General features: G+C 39.1%; 1 long non-coding RNA gene across 1 annotated transcript; it reads left to right on the top strand.

The window, feature by feature from the left end:
• Positions 1 to 4,810: 4,810 nt before the first annotated feature.
• On the top strand, positions 4,811 to 6,931 carry LOC139891790 (uncharacterized). Its single transcript, XR_011773839.1, has 3 exons — positions 4,811 to 5,070; positions 6,149 to 6,214; positions 6,682 to 6,931. It is a non-coding gene; the product is annotated as an uncharacterized lncRNA (long non-coding RNA).
• The last annotated feature ends 1,982 nt before the right edge of the window (positions 6,932 to 8,913 follow it).

The raw sequence follows: 8,913 nt of genomic DNA on the forward strand, positions 1-8,913 counted from the left end.
GTTTTGAAAACTTAAGTTAGTAGTTTTAAAATATACTTATAACTTATTGTTATTAATACAAAATGAGATATTAAAACATTCTTAGATCATGTTAAATATGTATATATACATATATATACACAAACGCATAATTATCATATGTTATATGGTTCGTGATATCATCGGTCAAACTAGACGGTCAAACGTTGTGTAAACTCTTTTCGGAAATATAAATCTCGACAATTTGGATTGCTTATCATGTTGGTAAGGTTTAATTTATGTAAATATTAATCTTATAAGTATAGAACGATCGAAAAAGTGCGGGTCGTTACAAACCACAACAACAATAACCAAGGAGCCGGTAACGCTAGCGAAGGGTGCTCCTACAAAGCTTTCATGGGGTGCAAACCCCACACTTATGATGGAACCGGGGGACCGGTTGTGCTTACTCGTTGGTTTGAACAAACCGAGGCCGTCTTTAGCATAAGCGGTTGTCGAGATCAAGACAAGGTCAAATACTCCACCCACACTTTCTCCGGAATTGCTCTAACATGGTGGAACACCTATGTTCAATCGGTGGGTACCGATGAAGCTCATGCCCTCTCTTGGGCCGATCTAAGGGAAAAGATGATTGTTGAATATTTTCCGCGCGAAGAAACCCGAAAGCTTGAGGAAGAACTAAGAGCTTTGAAAGCGGTCGGAAACGATCTTAAAGCTTATAATCAACGCTTCGCCGAACTATCCTTGATGTGTCCTAATCTTGTTAACCCCGAATCTCAAAGGATTGAGCTCTACATGATCGGTCTTCCAAAAAGCATCAAACAAGGGGTGATGTCATCCAAACCCGCTACTCATCAAGCCGCTATGAACATGGCCCGCCAATTAATCGAAACGGTTGACGAAATCGTAGTGCCGGCTCCTAAGGCCGAGGACAAGTCGGGTGGCAACAAAAGGAAATGGGAAGCCACTCCATCAACCAACTACAACAACACCTCCACCAAGAAGCCTTACAACAACGACGGCAAGAAGGGTTATTCCGGATCTTTACCGTTCTGCAACAAGTGCCACAAACATCATTTGGGTGAGTGTGGAAGGCCGTATTGCGTCAAGTGTCACAAGAGTGGCCATTCGGCCCATGAATGTAGAAACACCGCTCCCGTTGCTTAAAAGGGACCCAATGCACCAAGACCAGGTGTTTGTTATGAATGTGGCCAACCAGGTCACTATAGAAATGCATGCCCAAAGAAGAAAGCCAACCCCAACAACCGAGGCCGAGCCTTCAACATCAACACCGAGGAAGCCCGGGATGATAATGAACTAGTCACGGGTACGTTTCTTCTCAACAACACTTATGTTACTTGCTTATTCGATTCGGGTGCCGATAAATGTTTTGTGTCTAAGACTTTGGCTCCTACTCTTTGCACTCCACCACACCCCTTAGATACTACTTATTCCATCGAAGTGGCCGACGGAAAACTCTTAAGTGCCGACACATATTACCGGGGGTGTACTTTAAACATTTTGGGTAATGAATTTGAAATTGACTTGATACCCATGGAACTATGGAGTTTTGATGTAATAATCGGTATGAATTGGATGGTCAAAAATAAATCTCACATTCTTTGCGATCTTCACGCAATCCGAATTCCTATCGAGAATGGTGAACCATTGATTGTCTATGGCGACAAAAATTGCACCGGACTCAATCTCGTTTCGTGCCTTAAAGTTAGAAAACTACTACGTAAGGGTTGTTTCGCAATTCTTGCTCACGTTAAGAAAGTCGAGGCCGATGAAAAGCACATCGATGATGTGCCGATTGTTAGTGACTTTTCTGATGTATTTCCCGACAAATTACCGGGTCTTCCACCTCATCGACCGGTTGAATTTCAAATCGATCTTATTCCAGGAGCCGCACCCGTAGCGCGTGCACCGTATAGACTCACTCCATCCGAATTACAAGAATTGCAAAGTCAAATCCAAGAGCTACTTGACCGTGGTTTCATTCAACCTAGCCATTCACCATGGGGCGCTCCGATTTTGTTCGTCAAGAAGAAAGACGGATCCCTACGAATGTGCATTGATTATCGTGAACTAAACAAATTGACGGTTAAGAACCGATATCCCCTTCCTCGCATCGATGATCTCTTTGATCAACTACAAGGTTCTCGTGTATATTCAAAAATCGATCTCCGTTCGGGTTATCATCAACTAAGGGTTAAGGGGGAAGATGTCTCCAAAACCGCTTTCCGGACTCGTTATGGTAGTTGTGAATTCCTTGTCATGCCTTTCGGTCTCACTAACGCACCGGCGATGTTCATGGATCTCATGAACCGCGTGTGCAAACCTTACCTCGACAAATTCGTTATCGTGTTCATCGATGATATTTTGGTCTATTCTAAAAGCGAAGAGGAACACAAAGAACATCTCCGACTCGTGCTTGAACTCTTAAGAAAAGAACAACTCTATGCCAAGTTCTCCAAGTGTGAATTTTGGTTGAAGGAAGTTCAATTCCTCGGTCATGTTGTAAGTGATCAAGGCGTTAAAGTCGATCCCGCGAAAATCGAAGCCATTAGTAAATGGGAGGCTCCTACTACTCCTACTCAAATTCGTCAATTCTTGGGTCTCGCCGGATACTATCGTAAATTCATCAAGGACTTTTCCTTAATCGCTCGCCCTTTAACCGCGTTAACTCACAAGGACCGAAAGTTCATTTGGTCATCCGAACAAGAAACCGCTTTTCAAATCTTGAAAACTAAGCTAACCACCGCTCCTATCTTGTCACTTCCCGAAGGCAATGATGATTTTGTTGTATATTGTGATGCCTCGAAAAACGGTTATGGGTGTGTACTAATGCAACGAAAGAAAGTCATTGCTTATGCCTCTCGATAACTCAAGGTTTACGAACGAAACTACACGACACATGATCTTGAACTCGGTGCCGTCATCTTTGCACTTAAGCTATGGAGACATCATCTTCTTGGTACCAAGAGTACCATCTTTACCGATCACAAAAGTCTCCAACATATCTTCGATCAAAAGCAACTAAACATGAGACAACGAAGGTGGATTGAGACCTTGAACGATTATAATTGCGAGCTTCGTTACCACCCCGGGAAGGCAAATGTAGTGGCCGATGCCTTAATTAGAAAGGAAAGAGCGGTGCCTCTTCGTGTCCGAGCTTTGAATATCACCATCCACTCCAACCTTAATAGCCAAATTCGGGTAGCCCAAGATGAAGCTCTTAAGGACAACAACATCGCATGCGAACTTTTAAACATTCTCGTCTCCCGATTCAAAGTTAAGGAGACCGGACTTCGATATTACGCCGGAAAAATTTGGGTGCCTAGATATGGCGATCTACAAAACCTCATCCTAGACGAAGCCCACAAATCGCGATACTCGATTCATCCCGGCGCCAATAAGATGTACCATGACCTTAAAGAACAATATTGGTGGCCGAACATCAAAAAAGAGGTTGCTAGATACGTCGCCAAATGTTTGACTTGCGCTAAAGTCAAAGCCGAACACCAAAGACCGTCCGGGTTACTTCAACAACCCGAGATCCCGCAATGGAAGTGTGAAAGGATCACGATGGATTTTATCACCAAACTACCGAAAACGTCGGGTGGTTATGATACAATTTGGGTCATTGTTGACCGCCTCACCAAATCCGCGCACTTTCTCGCCATGAAAGAAACCGACAAAATGGAGAAACTTGCACGAATTTACATTAAAGAGATTGTAGCCCGACACGGAGTACCGTTATCGATTATCTCCGACCGAGATGGTCGTTTCGTTTCTAGATTTTGGCGTACGTTACAAGAAGCGTTGGGAACGCGTTTGGACATGAGCACCGCATATCATCCCCAAACCGATGGGCAAAGTGAACGTACAATACAAACCTTAGAGGATATGTTACGAGCCTGCGTTGTTGATTTTGGAAAAGCTTGGGACAAGCACTTACCTCTCGCCGAGTTCTCTTATAACAATAGTTATCACGCGAGTATTAAGGCCGCACCTTTTGAAGCGTTATATGGTCGAAAATGTCGCTCTCCTCTTTGTTGGGCCGAAGTGGGTGACGTGAAAATTTCCGGGCCCGAACTCATTCACGAAACCACCGAGAAGATTCTTCAAATCCGAGATAGGCTTCGGACGGCCCGGAGTCGTCAAAAATGCTATACCGACAAAAGACGCAAAGACCTCGAATTTCAAGTCGGTGACCGCGTCATGTTAAAAGTCGCACCTTGGAAAGGTGTCATCCGTTTTGGGAAACGTGGGAAACTAAATCCGCGGTACGTTGGTCCTTTCGAAATCTTAGAGCGTGTTGGAACCGTTGCGTATCGTTTGGATCTTCCGCCTCAATTAAGCTCCGTCCATCCTACTTTTCATGTATCTAACTTGAAGAAATGTCTTGCCGAGCCCGATATCGTCGTTCCTCTCGAGGAACTTACTATTAATGACAAACTCCATTTTGTGGAGGAACCGGTTGAAATTGTGGACTACGTCGAGAAGGAATTGAAACAAAGCCGGATCCCGATTGTTAAGGTCCGTTGGAACGCCAAAAGGGGACCCGAGTTTACTTGGGAAAGAGAAGATCAAATGCGAAAGAAACACCCTCATCTATTCCCGGTTCCGAAAACGTCAGATTCCGAGGAAGAAACAACGACCACTACGCCTACCTAACTTTCGGGACGAAATTTCTTTTAAGGTGTAGGTAATGTAACATCCCGCCTTTTTCCGTCAACTTTTCCGTTTAACTATTTTAAACTCCGTTATATGTTTATAACATCTTCCGTTAATACGCATTTCAATTATCTTGTTTTAGGTAATTTAACGCACCCGATTGCAACTTGAGGGACTTGTTTCGCCAAGACACCAAAGTGGTGACTAGCCACTTGACTAGTCAAACTCTTCCACCTCATTTCTTCATTTAATTTTTCCTTTTCATCTAATACTTCCACCATTCTTTAAATTCATCAAAAAGCAATTCCTCATCCAAATTCGTTCAAGAAGGATTCGATCAAAACAAATTACATATTTGAACTCCTCGTGATCTCCTCTTCGATTCCATACCGATTTCATCAAATTTGGGTAACTTTCTAAAATCACTAATATTATGTGTTCTTGAGATTTTTGAGTTAAAAGGTTGTTAATTAGTGTCTATGGCTCAAGTCTAGTATGATTATGTGTTTTGTATGCTTGTTCTTGCTATTTTGATGTAACTAGTTCATATTGAAAGTTCACATGCTTAATCTTGAATTTTGAGTGTTCATATGTTGTTTGATGCTAAGAGTTCATGTTTTAATCTTATTCCTAGTGTTACTAGCTTCGTTATGATGTATGGTTTGGTTAAAGAAACCTTCTAAACTTGATTATGAAATTTGGTGAATTTGAGTTAGGGTTTCATGAACTAGAAATGGACTTTTGATGCTTTAAATGACACGAAATGCTAATTGTAAGTGTTAGGTTGTGTTGTATGCTTAATTACCTTCGAAACGGCATATTGTTCATGTAATTTGGTTACCAAATTATTAAATGGCATTTATGACTTGTATGCATTGAATGAGGAACATTAATTGTGGTTTTTGGTTGTTGTAAGTGGAAATTTGATTGATGATATGTGTTTAGTTGCATCCCTCGTCAAAATACCTTTCCAACGATGTATGATAGGCATTATAAGTGTTTGCGGGTCAATTGTTGTGTTAGAATTGGTTTTGGCTCGTGCATACTTGTGGAAAAGCAGAAACAGACCTGCCCAGTGGGTGGCGCGGCGCGCCCCTATACCTGCGCGGCGCGCCAATAGGCCTGGCCAGAATCTGCTCAAATTGTCCCATTTCACGCGAAATGTTTGACTAGCTATTGACCTCCGATTCACATGAAACTTGTTTTAATACACTTGTATATGAATAATTAGCATAGAAAAATAGTCCGGGACCCGACCCGAACATGTTGACTTTTTCGTTGACTTTGACCCGACCAAGTTTGACTTTTTGTCAAACTTAACCAATTAATTATGCAATCTTTCTAACATGATTCTATACTTGTATCTTGCATGAAACTTGACAATTTGCTTCACATGCAACATAATCGAGTCGTGTCGAGCCATAGGACAAATTGAACATCTTTGACCCTTCGTGACTATCGTTATTGATACAACCTATTTGTTTAGGTCGAGACTAGCATTGTTCTTTGCACGTTTACTTGTTGAAGTACTATTACACTCTTGCAATCAAAGGTGAGATCATAGCCCACTCTTCAAACACTTTTATACTTTAAAAATCGTGGGATGAGAAAACATATACAATACATACTTACATATACTTTTCATACTTTAACGTTTTGAATACTATACAAAAGCAAAGATACATACGAGTTAGAACGAAAAGCCTCAAGTCCAATTATCATTAGTTACACTTGTAGGGTGTAAGCGAGAAATTATGTTGTGTGGCCATGCGGGTTTAACGAACCCTCATTCGAAGGAATGAAACGTTCTTTCAATGTATAGTGTAGGTTCTAACACTATTATGCAGAGGTAAGATTCAGTTAAGCTTGATAATTGGGTGCTCGTGATACAAACACATCTTTTGAGATGTATACGCTTGATAAACGTTTTATACTAAACCTTGTGATACAAATATACTTTATGCATACAACTATGATTTCACCAACGTTTTCGTTGACAGATTCTCTATGTTTTCTCAGGTCCTTGAACTTAGGTGATGCATGCTTCCGCACATACTTTTTGATACTTGCATTGGATGTCGAGTATATTGCATACGTGGAGCGTATTTTGGCTACTTTAAATTGTGTCGCATGTGTTTCATACAAACTTTAACCATTGTTATGTACTCGTTATGGGAACTTCTTTTGTAAACATTGAAACATCCTTTTATGAAATGAATGCGACATATTTTCGGTCAAACTTTGTTATAAAGACCTACGACACATGTAATGGGACCATACGTAGATGACGCCGTCATTTGACGATTTGTCGGGGTCGCTACATAGTGTTTTAATATGTATTCATACACTTTTGAAAAACTTTAAGACACTTATCAAAATACTTCTACTTAACAAAAATTCTTAAAATTACATCCTCGTTCAGTTTCATCAACAATTCTACTCGTATGCACCCGTATTCGTACTCGTACAATACACAGTTTTTAGATGTATATACTATTGGTATATACACTCCAATGATTAGCTCTTATCAGCCCATGTGAGTCACCTAACACATGTGGGAACCATCATTTGGCAACTAGAATGAAATATCTCATAAAATTACAAAAATATTAGTATTCATTCATGACTTATTTACATGTAAACAAAATTACACATCCTTTATATCTAATCCATATACCAACGACCAAAAACACCTACAAACATTTCATTCTTCAAATTACTTCATCTAATTGATCTCTCTCAAGTTCTATCGTCAAGTTCTAAGTGTTCTTCATAAATTCTATAAGTTCTAGTTTCATAAAATCAAGAATACTTCCAAGTTTGCTAGCTTACTTTCAATCTTGTAAAGTGATCATCCAACCTCAAGAAATCTTTCTTATTTATAGTAAGATATCTTTCTAATACAAGGTAATACTCATATTCAAACTTTGATTCAATTTCTATAACTATAACAATCTTATTTCGAGTGAAAATCTTACTTGAACTTGTTTTCGTGTCATGATTCTGCTTCAAGAACTTTCAAGCCATCCAAGGATCCTTTGAAGCTAGATCTATTTTCCCCATTTCCAGTAGGTTTATCCACAAAACCTGAGGTAGTAATGATGTTCATAACATCATTCGATTCATATATATATAACTACCTTATTCGAAGGTTTAAACTTGAAATCACTAGAACATAGTTTAGTTAATTCTAAACTTGTTCGCAAACAAAAGTTAATCCTTCTAACTTGAGTTTTAAAATCAATTAAACACATGTTCTATATCTATATGATATGCTAACTTAATGATTTAAAACCTGGAAACACGAAAAACACCGTAAAACTGGACATACGCCGTCGTAGTAACACCGCGGGCTGTTTTGGGTTTGATAATTAAAAACTATGATAAACTTTGATTTAAAAGTTGTTCTTCTGGGAAAATAATTTTTCTTATGAACATGAAACTATATCCAAAAATCATGGTTAAACTCAAAGTGGAAGTATGTTTTTCAAAATGGTCATCAAGAAGTCGTTCTTTCGACTGAAATGACTACCTATTACAAAAACGACTTGTAACTTATATTTCCTACCAAAAACCTATAATTTTTATATTTAGATTCATAAAATAGAGTTCAATATGAAACCATAGCAATTTGATTCACTCAAAACGGATTTAAAACGAAGAAGTTATGGGTAAAACAAGATTGGATATTTTTTGATTGTTGTAGCTACGGGAAATATTGTAACAATTCTATACAAATCATATCCTAGCTAACTTATTGATATTGCTTTAAACATACATATATTTCGACACAATATCATTTTATATTTCATCGACTTTTACCGAAACGAAGACATTCAAATGCATAATTCACGAGAAAGACGGCAAAAGTAAACGCGAGCTTGAAGTTTGAAGAAATGATAATAAACGACGGGTTTTAACCAAATATATATCTAGATAATGTTTATCCGAATGAAAGTCCAAAATGATCGAAGAAAAAGAGTTCAAATGAAAGTTCCAAGTCAATATACGTCAACATGGGATCAACAAAGAACAAACGCAAAAATAAAAAAATAAGAAAAGTTCTGTTTCAACTTACGCGGATCGCGTATATAGCCACGCAAAATGCGTAATGTTTTTGCTCCTACGTGGACCATGTACCACCTTACGCGAAACGCGTAATGTCAAGACCAGATTCAGATTCAATTTCACATGGGACGGTTGCTTTTTGGATTTAATATTACAACTTTACACTTTACAGAATTAAAAGAG

This window comes from Rutidosis leptorrhynchoides, chromosome 2, assembly GCF_046630445.1.
Source record: "Rutidosis leptorrhynchoides isolate AG116_Rl617_1_P2 chromosome 2, CSIRO_AGI_Rlap_v1, whole genome shotgun sequence".
NCBI lineage: Eukaryota > Viridiplantae > Streptophyta > Magnoliopsida > Asterales > Asteraceae > Rutidosis > Rutidosis leptorrhynchoides.